The sequence below is a fragment of the Pinus tabuliformis genome, chromosome X (assembly GCF_031772625.1).
Source record: "Pinus tabuliformis cultivar Carrire ecotype Pingquan chromosome X, CPIR1, whole genome shotgun sequence".
Lineage (NCBI taxonomy): Eukaryota > Viridiplantae > Streptophyta > Pinopsida > Pinales > Pinaceae > Pinus > Pinus tabuliformis.
In genome coordinates this window covers 923,996,933-924,015,008 of record NC_142308.1, presented here as the reverse complement: position 1 = coordinate 924,015,008, position 18,076 = coordinate 923,996,933, and the positions used below count along the sequence as shown (strand labels likewise).

Sequence of the window (18,076 nt, the reverse complement as noted above, 5' to 3'; positions counted from 1 at the left end):
AAATTTAACAAAACATAAATAATTTCAGCAGCTACCCTATGATTCTAATCTAAGGATACATGTACAAAAAATAAGAGGAACCTATGATGCTAGGGTTGGGCCCTAACCCAAGAGCTTCAACCCTCTAAGTGAACTCAGTGCTAGATCAAATAAGCCCTTTTCTTCATCACCAAAATGTCAAAAATAACATGATAATAACAGTTACAATACCTTAATCTTGAAATTACATCTTCGTTACAATAAAAGTTCAAATCCTAATGAGGGCCTACGCCTTCTTATTTATACAACTGAATCTACCAATGACTTCCTTAGAATTAGGGAGGCTTGGCTCCCAAACTCGAGATTAACTTCTCTTCGACTATCACTAGCTTGGCTGCTAATGAACTCAGTGGGATTAACTGCATGTAACTTCGAGCTGATGAGATCTGGTGGAGGAATATTTGAGTGATTAAGGAGTTAAGGAGGGATATCCAATCTCCTAAAATCCCTCTTGCTTGTCTAATTCGAGTTCCTCCACTTAAATTAGCCAAAAACTGTTACAAATCCCGCAATTAATGCACATTAGGCCACAAGACATAACATCTCACCTTTACCCTTCTCACTAAGAAAAATATAATAAAATATGTAAATAAATGTGATAAAAGTTTATTTTAATAATCTGTAGAGTGGCATTAAGGCCCGTATAATTTACCTATTGATGAGCCTCATCACCACCCCCTACTAAAAGTGTTGGTCATCCTCTGAGAAGCTTAGTCTATGTCCATGTCTTTCACAGCTCTTGTGGCCTCTCTGAAATCCTAGGCCTCTGTTGATGGAGTTTCTTCTTGTGGATAAAACCCTTCATGAATCTCTATTTCCTCCCATTGCTTTCTTTCCTCTTCCTCCTTTCTACCTTCTAGCATACCCAATTGCAAGGGTGGACTGAGTTTCAAACCAATCCAATTGATTTTGAGTCTTTGTAGTGCATTTTTATACAATGGGGTCCTTTCTAGTGCATCTCTCATCCTTTTAGATGGATGATACTCCTCGATCCTTAGGTTCTATGGTAGGGTGCTCCATCTCCTTTTGCATGCTTGCTGGCTTTAATTCCCTAGAAATCTCAAGGTGCTCTTAAAATGTGTGATCGCTTGCTCTTGTGTAGCTAGGTATCTTGGTGGAAGTTGGCGATGATTGGCGATGATCTTGTGGGTGCTAATGGAAACAATTGAATTTATCGGTTTTGCTCTGACATAAAGGGGCTCTTTTTCTTCTCTTTCCAACACCCTCTTCACCTCCTTAGCCTTGGCCTCCTCATGAGTCATCCATGATGCAAGGGACATTAGTTGTAAGTCCCCCAACTTTGCATTGGGGTCCCATATATTCATGTTTGATAAGGCTAAGTTGTGCAAGTAAAATTCAGATATCTTGGCCTTATCCTCTAGGGTGATTTTGTCACATAGTTCAATGAAATACCTATAGTATTGGAAATGCATAGTCCCTTGTTGTGCTAGTGTATATATTTGATATTGTAGCTGTTGACCTTTGAGGTACAAGGAATATGATTTTGGTGGCATCTTGCACTGGAGTGCCTCCATGGGGAGGCTTGCCATGGTGTCCAATTGGCTCTTCTTTCCTTTAACTGCCTCCTTAGCCATGTGTTCTTTTCCTCTATTTGAGATCTCATAATTTGTTCCCTATCTCTTATCCTACTCAAATCTCTGCCCATCTCTAGTAGCTTCTCTTCCATATGGTTGACATCCTCTACGTTCTTTGATTTGGAAGTTTGCATCTAACGATGTGTCCTTCCTCTCTCTTATCTCAAAATCAAAGAATAGAGGGATGGAAAATTTTTGTGGTATTACTCTACCTCCCTCAATGAATATGTAATAAGAGCTCATATTGGGTTGTGGGATAGGTTCCTGTAGTTATTGGGATTCTCCCTTAGATGTCTTTCGAGAATTTCCCCCCTCCTGCACTTGTGTTGTTGTTTCCTTCCATTTCCTCTATCCTTGTTGTCCTTCCTATTGCTTTTTCTATGTTTTATGTAGTGTTGATGGAGTTTCTTGTAGTACTGTTTGAGGATCCTCTAGAAGGCTTTTTCCTTTCTGAAATGGGATCAATGGTGCCTTGTCTTTCTTTGTTGATTCTAACCTGGTGACATGCCTCCTAACACAGGCTATGGTAGAATCTGGGCAAGCTTGTTTTGATGTGCCCTCTTCAGCTTTTATTTCCAGGGAAACTAGTTTTTCTTGCTCTTTTGGTGAGTCCTCAATTATGTTTAGAGTCTTGGTGGGTGTTTCTGGTCTCTCTTGTTTTATCGTATTTGAGATAGAGGGGATTCTGCCTCTATCTTTTCCATTTTTTCTTGATAGGCATTCTTACGGTAGTCAAAGTAGCAGTTTCCTCCCTCTCAGTTGGTTCAGGCGACAACCTTAGAGATTCCTCCCTTTCCTCGGTGTGTTCCTCAAGGCTTTCTTCTTCCTTCTATTCTTTCTCTTCACCTTTCTCCTCTTCTCCTTATTTTTCTTCTTCTTCCTCTATTTTCTCTATTTCTTCCTCCTCTTCCTCATCTAGTTCTTCTTCTTTCTCTTCTGGTTCTTCTTCATCTTCTTCTGCCTCCTCTTGAGATTCTTCTTCATCTTCTTTTGCCTCCTCTCCAGGTTCTTCTTCATCTTCTTTTGCCTCCACTTTAGCACTAGACATATTATCCCTATCATATTCAAGGGCTTGTATTTCAATCACAACCTCTCTGTATATGTCTCTGAATGTGGACCATTAATAGAGGATTCTTAGCTGGCTCACAACATCCTCTAATATTAGATTAATAAGTCCATGGTGCACCAATTTCTAATGTTTTCCCTCTCACACTTTTAGGCTCATGTCTATTATTGATTGCAACAAGAGGTAGGTTATAGTAAGTCTTCTTTCAATGGGTATCCCCTCCCCAATTTTCAACCAATGGAGGAGTCTAAATTGATAGCCATAGACTATACTAAGCCTTCCTTCACAAGAGACATATTTAAGAATATGATAGCTCACCTCATTCCAAGGGTAGGGAAGGCTTTCCCTTCTTATCCCATTTTTATCTTCAACTCACTCTTCATCCCTTAAGAAGAATTTTTTCTTTGGAAAAGTGCTTGCAGCTTTATCCTCCTTTCTCGATTGCATTCCTTGAGGAAGTGTAGTGATTCTACTAATTACTTTAGGAGTAATTGTAATTGACATACCTCTTACCATAGTAGTAGCACCGATTCTAGCTTGAGGGTTATGTGTAATGGAAAATTCTTGAGCTACATCATCATCATACCTTCTGAGGATCTCAAAGAATCCCAACCAGTGATTCCTTCTAAATATTTCTAGCACAGAGGGGTGGAGGTGTATTCTGGATGTATCTGTGGGTTCCCTTTTGTTAAAACCTCCTGTCATGTTCCTTTTCCGGTTGGCTGACTATAGGGAGTTTGGTACACTAGCCTTAGTTTTTAGGGTGACTGAGAGTTTATAGTAGTGGTGGATGGCTGCAATTTCTCCCTATCTGCACATAATTTTTAAACTGTTCACAATTGTTTTAAAATTCCCAGGCCCAATATAATCACTTAAAAACACATATTTTTCTGTTCCTAGCTATCAATTCAAAGCATAGGAGATATGGACCACCTACCCCTCACTGTGATGCCTTGGATGAGGATAATATCTGAACAACTGGATGCTAGGTACTTCCTTTCCGCATTCTCTATGAATTTCTGTTGTTTCCTCTAGTTGCTCTTGTATTTCTATTTCCTATAGTGTAGCTAAAATAGGTTTTCCTCCTTGATGGCTCAACAACATGGTCCCGGTCCTCTTTGATATCAAAATGAAAAAATGGTGCATTATATTTTGAAATATTTTCTTTTTATGGTCGGTTCCTTGGAAAGTATTATTGGCTAGCAGTGTACGAGTTTTCCTCTTTGGGATTGTTGGCCCACCATTCGTTATCATGAAGCCTCCACTCGTAATCATCACCCACTTTCACACAACTTAACTTGACCACATTTTCAAGTCATTCTTCTTGATTTGATGTTGCCACATGTCAGGTTGACTATGAGTTCACTTTTTATTTTCAAGCTGAGAGTGGCCAAGTTAACTGGCCACTTCCAACTTATAAAATAGAACTTTTTCATATTCCTACACTTTTATGATATCGTACTTAGGGAAGAATTTGGATGAGACACCATACATATTCCTTCCTTCCCTTAGTTGCTGCATGCTAGAGGGTGATTCACTTCTTTTTGTTCAAGTGGGTGCTTTTCTGTGGTCATTTTTTGTATATTTCTTCATGTTGATATGGTTGTCCTCTTTGTTGTTGTGTGCAAGTGCTTGGTCTTGTTGTTGTTGAGACTGAGATCATCATGGAAGTCACAGTATCTGCAAGGTTTCTTAAGATCTTTTCTTCCCTTGGTGTTGAAGGAGAATGCATGGAGAAACAACTGTTGTGAGAACATAGGATGCTACAGGATTTCCTATAGTTACTATAGGGAATCCTGTAGCTACCTTTTTCATCATTTTTTTTTCTTTTTTTTTTCACTTGGAGGAGGAATGGGTGGTGATGTAGGAGTTTAAAGATGGAAATGGAGGAGATGGAGTGGTAGGCGAGTGAGGCCAATGATGGCATGGCCTTTGGAATCTCTTTTTCTATTCTTTTCTATCTTTTATTTTTATTTTTCTAAGTGGTTTTTGACGGACACAGAGGGCGGTATGGTCATGAGATGGTGTTGGGTGAGAGGTTGTGAGGTGTATGGTCCCTTATTTCAACCTAGAATAGGCATGCATCATCACTTCCCAATCATAATTTCATTCATGTAGTTTCTTAGGACATTGTGTAGTACTACAGGAAACTCCTGTATTAACTACAGGAAACCCTATAGAAGTAAGAAAACTACATAAAAACTAGTTTTTGATGCCTGGAAGTGAGGATGGATTATAGAGACACAGTAGTCATGGGAGATATGAAGTAAATATTGGAAGAATGGGGTAATTCTTGGCTTACTGTCCTCTCGTTGTAACCGCTACAACACCACCCAAAATTTTGGGCATATTCAAAATTTTGGGTGCCCCACCACTCGCCCCAAGCTACTAGGGTTTCGGTAAGGCCCCCAACTAGTTACTCTCTTAGTGATCCTACCTATCCAACCCCTTTGGTGTGATCACTCATGTTTCATACATTACATCCGCACATCATGTTTTATCTCATATATATAACTTAGTATCACATTAGGGTTTCGAAGGTTAATGGCTTCATTAATGTATTAAGGCTCTCTTGTGATTTTGAAACTCATCTTTGCATGTTACGCATCGTGATCAGTATATGTCCTATATTTGAATGAGCATGCGTTCAAGTTGACTTCCTTTACGATTGACAATATTAGGGTTTGGGAGAAACCCTAGGTTGTCATAAGAGTGATCCCCCTCATGTTTTAACCTAATTCGCATCCCTCTGAGAGTGCATTCCCATTGACATTGTCTAGCATCATGGAAGAAATTACTGCATGACATATGACCCTAGGTTCATGATTGGTTCCTCACCCTAGCATGTGCATTAGGCTTTATAACAAGGCTCTCATTCCCATGTATATTCGAAGCCCTAGATCGTGGTAATCAATAGTCCAACTGTCATAAATGGTTCAAGGAACTCGCTCGATGAGTGCATCATCCCCTTGGGCATTATGCAATATCAAAATCAACTGCAATTGATAGATCCATGAAAGTACTTGAATGTTGAGTTGGTCTCCAAACTTAAGCAGGTTTTTAATCAAAAAATACAATTTATAATATCTTAGTTTGGATAATTTATTGTTTAGGCTCCTCAAATGAATTATTTTATTTACTTATTTGTTTTCACATGAAGATATCGCTGTTGTAAACTAACTTATTGTCATCTCGTCTTATTTTTAGGAATTCAGCTGAAGATGCCATGGAGATGCAACGAACTGTCAGGCCAGGCAGTAACTCCATTAAGCAAAAACTAATTCGTGTATTATTCCATCAGGTAGGTCTTTTTTATATACAATAGGGAGTGACTATTCAGTTCATCTGCCGATGACTGTTCACATTTCTAATTTAATTATTTACATAAATTCACCCAAACATGAGGACTAGGTGTCAACATTCCCCCCCTTAATCTGAAGGGATGTTGGTGAGTCCAAGCATCATTCTGAATCGTTCAAGGTTTTCTCTTCCAAGCACTTTGGTGAAGATGTCCGCAATTTTCTCATTTGTGGAACAATGATAGAGATGGATTGTTCTGGCCTCAACATGATGTCCAATCAGATGATATTTAGTATTGATGTGATTCATTCAATCATGGAACTTTGGGTTCTTGGCCAACTTTATTGCAGAGGTATTGTCAATCATGAGTGGAGTTGATTATACTTGTTTTACCTGCAAATGTTCAAGAATTTTCCTGAGCCACACAATTTCTTTTGTTGCTTCAGCTGCTGCCACGTATTCTGCTTCTGTTGTGGAATTTGCTGGAACGGATTGTTTGCGTGATCTCCAGGAGACAGCTCCTAATCCAAGAATCATAGCATATCTTGAAGTTGATACCCCAATTTCTTTGTCTCCATCGAAGTCTGAATCAGAGTATCCAATCAAGATGAAGTCATCCACCTGTGTATACTTGATTCCAAAGTCTTGAGTTCCCTTCAAGTACCTTAGAACTGTTTTTGTAGCAGATCAATGTCCCTCACAAGGCTTTTGCATAAACCTGGAGAGGATTCCAATAGCAAACAAAATGTCTGGTATGGTAGCAGTGAGGTAGTTGAGACTTCCTACAAGCTGTCTATACTTTGTTTCATCCTCAAATTCTTTTCCTTCAATAGATGTGAGCTTTAAGTTTTGTTCCATTGGAGTAGTAAGAGGATTGCACTCTATCATGCCAAACCTGTTCAACAGATCTCCAATGTATTTCTTTTGAGAAAGAAATATGGACTTTGGATTTTGGGTTACTTCAATGCCAAGATTGGAATGAACATAGCCCAAATCAGTCATTTCAAAACTTTTCCCCAATTCCTTCTTTATGGATGCAATGTAGCTTTCATTGTTCCCTTTGATCGAAAGATCATCTACATATACCACACGATATACAATTGTTTTGCCAACTTTCTTGACAAATAAAGTTGCTTCATCAAGATCAAAATGTTTGAAATTGAGTTTCACAAGATGCTCAGTCAGTTTTTCATACCAGGCGTGCGGTGCTTGTTTGACGCCATACAAGGACTTCACAAGTTTGCATACTTTATGTTCATGTCCTTTCACAGCAAATCCTTTGGGCTGGGACACAAAAACATTCTCTTTTAGATCTCCATTCAAGAAAGCCGTTTTTCCATCCATTTGATGGACTTTCCAACCGTTCTGAGTTGCTAGTGCAAAGAGTGTCCGGATGGTAGCCCATTTTGCTGTGGGGGCAAAAGTCTCCTCATAATCGACCCCTTCCTTCTGTGCAAAACCTTTTTCCACAAGCCTAGCTTTGTGCTTGTCAAGTGAGCCATCAGCTTTATACTTGTTCTTGTAGACCCACTTGCAGCCAATTGGTTTGGTTCCTAATGGAGGATCAACTAGCTTCCAAGTGCCATTCTTTATGAGGGCATCATACTCCTTTTGCATTGATTCTTTCCATTCATCATGAGAAGTAGCTTCTTTGAAGGAATTTGGTTCAAAATCTGTAGACAAGTTCAATTGACAATCATAAGAAACATCCATATCAATAAGGGAATTAGAGTCATCTACATCACCTCCATTTTGCCGATTTGAATTTCTGGTTCCTGTCTTTCCAACTTCATCAGGATGAACACTTTGAAGTGTCTTTGTCACCCACTTTGGGGGACCTTTCTGAGATGGTCCATGATGCTCTATTGATTGAGTTGGGACTGAATCAAGACTGAGTCTCCCAATTCTATCAATTACATCACTTAAAGCATCATCCATTGTTGGAGTTTCATGCGGGGGAGAGTGTTCTTTAGAAGAAGATTCCACATGTTGATCTAGTATAGGAATCCCCCCTTCAAGATGTGGAATTTGATTATCAAATTCTTGAAATGATTTTGCTTTTGCGAATCTATACAAGCGATCAAGTTGTCGCTCAACAACATTGTCAATTTTGGATGATTTAAAGAAAATTACATCTCTAGATACAACAAATTTCTTATTTACTTCATCATAGAGGCGGTATGCTTTGGAGGTGTTTGAATACCCCAAAAAGATACACCTATGACTTCTAGCACCAAGTTTTTTCTATGTACCTTTGGTATCAAGGCATAACAAGTGGAACCAAAGGCCCTGAGATGCTTTACCGAAGGAACATGTCCGTACCACATTTAATATGGAGTCTTGTTTCTTATAGCATTAGATGGACATCTATTCTTTATATATGCAACACATAGAACAGCATTAGCCCAAAACATTATCTTTACATTTTTGAAGAAGAGCATGGATCGTACCATATTTAAGATTGTCCTATTCATTCTTTCAACTACACCATTCCGTTGGGGATTATAAGGCACAGTTGTTTGATGTTTGATCCCATGTTGGCGAAGATAGTTTTCAAATTCATTTGATGTGTATTCTTTTCCATTGTCAGTGCGAATAGACCCAATATGAGATTGTGCATCATTTTCAATCCATTTATGAAAATCCTTGAATGTTTGAAAAGCATAAGATTTGTTCTTCAATAAATAAACCCAACACATTCTGGTGTAGTCATCAATAAATGTCATTATATATTTATTTCCATTTGCAGAAGGAACATGCATTGGACCACATAAATATGAATGAATGAGTTCAAGTTTCCTATGTGCTCTTGAATGTGAATCATGAAAAGACTGTTTGCTATGCTTTCCTAGAATGGAAGCATCACATTGCTTAAGTTTCCTAGGAATTGTATGCAAACCAGCAATACCATTTTTCTTCAATAACCAGAGGCTGTCATAGTTCAAATGTCCAAATCTAGCATTCCATAACAAACTTGATGGAAGTGTACCTACTTCATAATGAGAATTGTATGAGAAATGTTGTGCATGAGCAGAGGTTCCTTGCAGTTTGAGAAGCCTTTCCTCTTCTATTCCCCTCATGAAAAGTGAGTGGTCAGATGTTTTTCTTACCTCAAGATTGCCATCAAACATATGAATGGAATGACCTTGCTGGTGGTTGTGGACCAAGGACAGCATGTTTCTCTTGAGCTGTGGGAGATATAGAACATGATCCAGAAGAAATTCTGGAAGACTAGGTAGTTTAAGCCTGATTGTGCTAAGCCCTGATGGCTTGATTTTTGATTGATCTGCAAAGTATATTGCTCCATCAACATTGTCAGTGAAATTTTCAAAAAAATATTTTCTATGAGTCATGTGGCAGGTTTCTCCTGAATCAAGCAACCAATAATTTTTCCAAGAAGCAAGTGAAGCATTAAATAAATCTTCATTTACTCCAATGTTACATTGTGCCACAACATTATGAGCAGATTCAGGTGCTTTACATTTGTCTGTATCATTAGTTTTACCTTTATGTTGGTTTCTTTTCTGCTCAATGTTGTCCCACGGTAGCTTGCATGTAGAGGAATCATGTGATCCATTTCTTTTGCAGTGAATACAGTGCAAATCTGCCTTTTCTCCTTGAGAATGTATGCCCCCTGCCTCTGAAATATCTTCCTCTTCCTCTTGTAGAATCTTGAGCAGGATGCTTTTCTTTATGAGAAAGGCACACAACTTCTTCAGAAGATTTAGGGGTTGTCTTATTTCCAAAAGCTTTCTCTGTTTCAGCAAACTTTTTCACAAGAGTGTCAAAGGTTATATCTTTGAGATTTCCATTTGCTTGCAATTACTCAAGATAATTGGAGTAAGTGTGATAAAGTGCCTTGAGAAAAGCGATAAGAGGAATATCCAATTCAACCTTAGTGGATTTGATATTATGCATTATAAACCTTGCTTTAGATGCAAGAGCAAGAGGATCATTATTTTGCAGTTCAAGAGTGAAGAGTTTAATCATGAGTTGGACAACTTCAAGTGCAGAATGTGAGTCATAGAGTTCTTTCAGCTTTTGTAAGGCTTCAAAGGTAGTTGAATATGACGAAATATGGTGACTCACCTCTTCATTTATAGATTCTGTGATTAATGCATAAGATTTTTGTTCATGTTTTCCCAAATGACGAGCTCTTTATCTGAGGTAGGCTGTACTGGGTCATTGTCTCCTTCTTTCACACACACTCCTTTCCACAACTCATTGAAAATGAGGGTGTGTTTTATCATCCAGGACCATTCAGGATAGTTCTCCTTGCTAGTGAGAACTATTCCTACCATGGATATGATTGAATGCATTCTGTAAAAAAAAATTACTTCTACTGATAGAAAAAATACTTCTGCTGCTAAAAAAAATGATTATGATATGAAAGTGTATTCAAAACCATCCAAAATTGGAGCAGGAATAGAATTCTGCTATGCCATTCATATACCATTGACCATTGAAAGGAACACTACCACTGTCATAAAAATCTTCACCACATATAACATTTTAATCCATTATATGCCATGTCCAACATATAAAAGGCAATGTGAAAAAAAAACTAACATGCACATAAAGTGGTATACGATCATAGTTTAAATTTTAACACCATTCAGAAGGAATGCCCAATGAATATGGGGTTTATCCACAGAACAAATATCCCAGTCAAACAATAACCATCAGCTAGAAATGACATGAATGAATCCCGAAGCCCGTCACGACAATACACACTCGAACTCGCTTTTTTTTTTTTTAACTAGCGCTCAGATTCCACATTGGACCCCTCTTGACGTGCAACTGAAAGCTTCACTAACTTATCAGAGCAAGTATGCATGTACAGCTCAAACAAAAGTTTGGCGCTCCACAATGTCTAGAACACTCCACTCAGTAACCTCAAAAGCACTCTCAAAAACAATAGTTTCCTTACACGCAAGCTTTTGGGTTTCAAGCTCCATCAATTGAAGTATGAAATCCCATGCAGTAACACTCATCAAAACCAAAAAGCTGCCTCTACATTCCAAAAAAACTAGCTCGGAAATGTACTAAAAAGAACCCGTCCAAGGATTCGAACCGCAGGCAGACTACAGTGTGACCATTTCATGAGAATTCAGAGATAGAAAAAGAGCAGCTGAGTGAGAAAACCATAACAATGAATACAGAGCAGGCATTTGTACCATAAATACCCCTTCAACATGACACTAAGCTAGCAGGTGGTAACAAGGGAATAAATGATTGAGAGTATCAATGTTTACAAGGACAAAAAATAGTAGCCAGTATTATCAATAGAGAGAAATCTGAGACAAAATTAGAAGACCAAGATGCGGAGGCCGATGCAGCCTCTGAACTATAGTCTCAAGGAAACCTCGACTATCATGTCCTGCGTGGAGGCACTTGTGGTTAGTGAAGGACAACGCTAAAATTATGAAACGTTTATGGACAGAGAGTGCAGGTAAAGGAATATGGCAGATAGAACACAGGCAATGTCAGACAGGCGTACAGGCACTCAATCACTGAATTATATGGAGAGCAGAGTATAGAGAGCAGAGGAGCAGACTAGGGAGTTACAAAGACATAAAGGCTAAAAAAAGGAGTTGGCTCTGATACCATGTCAGGCCAGGTAGTAACTCCATTAAGCAAAAACTGATTCATGTATTATTCCATCAGGTAGGTCTTTGTTATATGCAATAGGGAGTGACTGTTCAGTTCATCTCCCGATGACTGTTGACATTTATAATTTAATTATTTTCATAAATTCACACAATCATGAGGATTAGGTGTCAACACGAACTATGCTACAGTTGCATAATTATTCCCTTGACATGACACCACTAAGATGCTTTGGTGCCAGAGAGCATGCACCTTCAAAAGGATTACAAATTTCACACCTACAAGATGTTCTACGACCATACATGCTTTTATGTCATCAACTAGTTCCATAGACCCTTCATCTGATCCAACTGCTTCAAAGTCTTATAATGCTAGACAAATTCAGGTTTTGGGAGGTCTAGACCCAGTACAAAAGTGGCCAAGGATGTACATTGGAAGCACTGGATCTCGTGGTTTCCATCATTTGGTTTACGAAGTTTTGGACAATGCCATAGATGAGGCTCAAGCTGGGTTTGCAACATGCATAGATGTTATTCTCTTCCCTGATGGCTCTATTAGAATCACAGATAATGGTTGAGGGATTCCCATAGATTTACATCATGTTACACAGAAGTCTTCTTTAAAGACTATTTTGACGGTGTTCCATGTTGGAGGCAATTTCGGTGGGGAAAGCAATGACTATAATGTTTCTAGAGGATTGCATGGTGTTGGTGTTTTTGTAGTGGATGTTTTGTCTGAGAAATTGGAAGTGACAGTTTAGCGTGATGGAAAGGAATGGGATCAAACCTTTGTGCATGGAAAGCGAGTGACTGAACTCACCTCTCATGACATTTTAGATGAACATGTGTAAGGTTTTGGCCAGATTAGGAAGTATTCACAACCATGACAATGTTTGACTATAACATAGTAGCTGGACATGTTAGAGAGCTTGCATTTCTAAACCCACAGGTAAAGATAACCTTGATGGAGAAGAATTTGGATGCAAAAAATATAACCTATAACGAATATCACTATGTTGGAGGCTTAGTTGAATATGTTTGTTGGCTAAATTATGACAAGGCACCTATTCATGGAACAATCTCCTTTAAGAATGAAAGAGACAAAGTCATTGTTGACTTAGCCCTTCAATGGTGCTCTGATGCATATACAAACACCTTGTTGGGATATGAAAACAATATCCAAACAAGTGATCGAGGTTCTCATATGGATGGTGTGAAATATGCATTATCTAGTACAATGAATAACCTTGGAAGGAAGTCAAATCTTATCAAGGAAGAGGATGAGAACCTCAGTGGTGAACATGTGAGGGAAAGGTTGACATGTGTAGTTTCAGTTAAAGTTTCAAGACCAGAGTTTGAGGGGAAAACAAAGACAAGGTTAGGAAATCTAGAGGTGAGGAGGATTGTGAACCAATCTGTTCAGGGATATCTTACAAAAGTGTTTGGAATGTAATCCTCGAGTTCTAGAATTCATTCTCTCAAAGGTTTTAGTTGCGTAAAAAGAATCCATGGTAGGAAAAGGGGCAAGAGAATTAGTAAGGAAAAAACTAATTTTAGGGTCATCTGCACTTCCTGGAAAGTTGGCTGACTGCTTTGCATCAGATCCTTATGAATCTAAGATTTTTTATAGTTGAAGGAGAGTCTACAGGGCATGCAAAACAAGGATGAGATAGGTGATTTTAGGCTATCTTACCTCTGCATGGTAAGATATTCAACATTGAACGTAAAGTTGAAGAAGATATGTATAAAATGTATAAATTCAAGATCTTATCATTGGATTAGGACTTGCGGTGAAGGGTGAGGATTTCAAGAAAATGATTTATGATATCATAAGATCATCATCCTTACAGATGTTGATGTAGATAGTGCTCATATTCACACTCTTCTATTAAATTTTGTTCATATATCAGTAAACTCTTTGTGAGGAAGAGTTCCACCACTATACAGGGTTGAGAGGGTTACGCAGTTTCATTACTGCTTCGATGATTGTGATTTAAAGGAATTTCAGAAGAATCTTCCATCAAAGGAATAGGAGAGAGGATGCCTTTACAATTTTGGTAGATGACCTTGGATCCAACAATAAGGAAGCCGAAACAACTAACAGGGGAAGATGTTGCAGAAGCAAATGAGGTTCTCTCTTTATTGATGGGGAATTAGGTGGAACCACGAAAGGAACATATTGAGAAATTTTAATCTAAAATCAACATACTAAACCTTGATATTTTAGAGAATTCCCAAGCAAAGATGATATTGTGAACTATATTCTCAACCATGTTCTGGCAATGGAAAGTCAAGGTCTTAGAAGCCATGTGCATTGTTGATTTTTTTGTAAAATTCAAATCTGAGAGTAGATTTTTCTGGTCATGTTCCTTTTGTGTTTGTATTATCACTTAGTAATTAAAAAGGGTAGTATTAAAGGTAATGTTTTGGGAAGTAAGGGCCAAGCGTATTGTATTCCAACAGTAAATGAAAAACTTCATAAGAGTCTACAAATGTATGCCTATCATTTGTGGTGAGCCTATTGAAAGTACCCCAACGAGTGTGAAGCTACCAACACCAACGTTCCAAAGGGTCGCATTCTTTTAGAAATACCTTAAATTGTGAAATTGCGTCTTAAGAGTCTCAACTCGAAGTGCGACCAACTTCACTGTGACTGAGCAACCTGGAGGAGGTCCTGATTCTAGCCAAGTCACTCGGTCACATTCCAATGCCTCAAGCCAGATTGCAGAAAATACGACCAACCCTTCCCTGTGACCATGCGACCTCTAGTGAGTTGCACTCCCACCTAGGTCACGAGATCACATCCTATGCTTTAGTGGAACATCCAAATAATGTGATTTTGTGAAAATGTGACTATGTGACCTTTCATAAGTCATGAACTACTTCACCGGTTGTTACTTTGTTGGAATTGTCTCTTGAAAAGATTCTTCTTCTAAATGGTTACGCTGCATTGCGAGATCGATCAGATTTGTCTTCTGATCGAGAAATTAATATAAATTTGAGGATCAAAACCTAAAGTGGATCATGACACAAAAAAGGGAATGCTCAGAGAGATAAAACAATTCACTACTAGTTAATCAACTTGTACAAAACACTTCACAGTCTCTTTCAACAATGAGATTATGATTTTGAGGAAATATGACAACTCCACAAAAGAATTTTAATCATTTGCGATTTCCCTGAGTTCAAGATTTCGATTTTGGTGGTTATTAGAATATCCTTGTTGTCTCTGATATCTTCGATACCATTTATTTTCTCAAATCAAATGACTTCAAAGTGTCATTTACAAGCAACATGGACACTTGTTGGAGTGATAGTTTGGGAGGATAGGGAAGCACATATATTTTATAGGTGCAGTATCATGGTTGTTACTTCAGATTATTGTCAATAACTTGGATAGGAGGGAAACCCACCAACATAAACTAGGGAGACAACATCCATTCATAATATCTTATGTTTGTTTCCACAAGGAGATTTCTATCCTAGTGGTGGCTGGACTAGTTAAGGTAGAAGTTAGGGTTTGTATTCACTATGATTAAACCCAGGAAGGATGATATGTAATTCTAGGAAGACCCTGAAAATCCACCCTCTCTAGCACTTCCATAGCACAAGATAGGATTGTCCAGGGGTCCAAAGATGATTTTGGTTTTTCGTGATTACTGTTATTTATTTATCTGTTTTACATTTATGGCGTGGTTCTTCGATTATCATCGTGTATAACTATGGTTATTTTCTTACAGGTTATAGGAGAGCGAGAGCTTCCACCTATGAGGAGAGATCTATGGTTACTTTTGGGAAACCCTACAACTAGGATTCCCAACTATTGAACAAGTTGGCTCCACATAACTGATCGAGACACTATGGCAACTGCGATGGCATTCCATGTAGCCAAGGAACTGCACAATTTGGTCTTGAACTGTGGCGATTGCCTTGGTGATAAGTGTTCTAGGTTCTACAAGAACCCTTTACATCTTCTTCTTCTTTTTCATCATGATGTAAATGTTCTCCTATGTTTTTAGTAGTTAGGCTGAGATCAAGTAAACCTATACTAGGTAGTATGCATGAGAGAATAGTGCGGAAGCTTAAGAGGCATGAAGGTAGTTGAAAGTGCATGAGAGAAGGCCAAAGGTCATGGTAGGTGAAAGGTCACCTGACCTCTATAAATGTGCCCTCATCCCTCATCTAAATTGATTCTATCACTTGAGTTGAGGCCAATATAGATAGTTGATTTATGCTTGAGAGCTATGGCCACTCAGCTCTTGGTAGCTAGTAGAGTGTTTTTGCAGCGGGGCTAGGGATTTGGCATTGGGCAACGATATGAACAACCCATGTTCCACTATAGGTTATTGACAAATTGCATGATATGTATTTAAAGTTGCAACAATATTAATAAGATTTTTTCTTTTATCTTTGGCACTGATTCCCATGCTTACTGATGGGGGTTGTATTAGTTGTTTGGAACCTCACCATATTTGTATGTGTGCTTTCATATACGCAACCTGTTATGTACTGATACATAGTGGTTACATGTATGTTTCACTTTCAAATTTATGTTTATTTGTTCCTTGCATGTCGGTGACCTATTGTGAACTACTTCGTAATTGAATTCTGGCATGTTCCTATTTATTATTTCAGATGGGTTTTTTAGCTCACTAATCCCTCTCAACGTATATCTATTCATATTTTTGCTGAGATTTGTTCACACCTGCTTTTGCAATTTTTCAATCTTGGGCTAATTTTTTTTTTTTTTTTTCTCGAGAATTCCATTCTTTCCCTACTCTGAAGCTTTCTCATTTGATAACCAAGAGAAGAGAACATTCATGGTGGCAGCCAGACCCAAATACCGGGTGGGGATCCTATCCCAAATGGTGTGAGGTCTATGGGACTTCACACCAGGGAGACCCCTTAGATGTTGGCAGTACATTTCGACCCATAAACACCACTAAACTCTAAGTCCTTTGTTTCCTTTAAAAACCTACAAAAATTACGGGATTTTATTAGTGGGCAGGTTTGAGGTCCCTGTGATGTCATTTTGTTTGAAGGACACAAAGGTTTCCTCAAATGATGTTTTCAGCGTGTTTGCCTGCACTGGGCACTTCAAGGGAGGTTTTCACCCATGGATCTTTTTATTTTCCTTTTTTCACTCTTGGGCTTCCTCAAGCAGGTTTTCAACCCAAAAGTTGGCCTCAAATGCCTCATAGAGGTTTTCACCTAGGTCCCTTATTGTTTTTTTTCCTTTTTCATTTTTTTAAAAAATAAAACAATTTTAAGAATTTAGTGAGATGGAAGCTTAGACACTTCCAAGAACATTCACTTACTTACTAATGGTACTCATGAACTCTTCCCTTCATAAATGTATTTTATAGGTTTTTAATCTGTATCCATTGACCAACAAGGAGATACTTCTTCATCAATGGTCCTTATTTTCACAACCTCATTGTCATGGAACTTTTCTATCAGATATGGGCCCAACCACCTGGTTATCAATTTTCCTTTGAAGTCCTTGAATGTGGAGTCATATAGTAGAGCCCAATCACCTTCTTGAAAAAAATTGTCTTTGATTTTCTTGTCATGCCAAACCTTTCTTTGTACTTGAGTCATTGATGTGTGTAGGAAGGCCTGCATCCTAAATTCATCTAAATTGTTGAGCTAGAGCAACCTCTCTTGTTGTGCCTTTGTAAGATACAAATCCAACTACGTTGTCATTGTCAAATTGTTGTACTCAAAATCAATGGAGACAAGAGCCTTATTCCCATACACCAAGTCATAAGGGGTGAAGCTAGTGGTTGTCTTCCAAGTTGTATTATAGGCCCAAGTGGCCTCCACTAGTCTGTCAACCCAATATTTTCTATTGGTTCTCATAACCTTGGTAACAATGCCTTCCAATGCTCTATTGGTAACCTATAATTGTCCATTGGATTGATGATGATAAGCAGTTGACTTCTCTTGATTGATCTTATGCTGCCTCAATAGATATTCGATTATGTGTGAGGTGAATTGATCTTCTTAATCATAGAATAGCCCTCTAGGGTACCCAAACTTGTAAAATACATTCTCCCTTAAGAAATCAACCACTTTCTCTTTTGTTCTACCTTGACAGCCTTGGATTTAGCCCACTTTTTCAAATAATTAGTGCACACAATTATGTACTTTTTTCCCCTGATGGTTGATCGAATCTGGATTAGGGTCAAAATTTTTCTCATAAATAAAATTTCTCTAAATTGATCAAAACTTAAATGATCACATCCATCTCACTGATACGATCCCAATGCAACTTGTTTCACTGAAAACAGAGTTCGTATGAGAAAGTTAGAGCGTTCTGATCGTTTGGTTAAATAAGTGAATTTTGGTACAGGCTAACTGAGATGCTGACTAGGGATCCATACAACTCAATAAGAAAAAGTAATATTCTAGGGAATATTCCTTGGAATCAAGGAATATATTCCTTGAATATTCCCATAGGTGGC

General features: G+C 38.3%; 1 pseudogene; it reads left to right on the top strand.

The window, feature by feature from the left end:
• The first annotated feature begins 11,836 nt into the window (after nt 1–11,836).
• Nucleotides 11,837–13,865, top strand: LOC149142700 (DNA gyrase subunit B, chloroplastic/mitochondrial pseudogene; annotated as a pseudogene).
• The last annotated feature ends 4,211 nt before the right edge of the window (nt 13,866–18,076 follow it).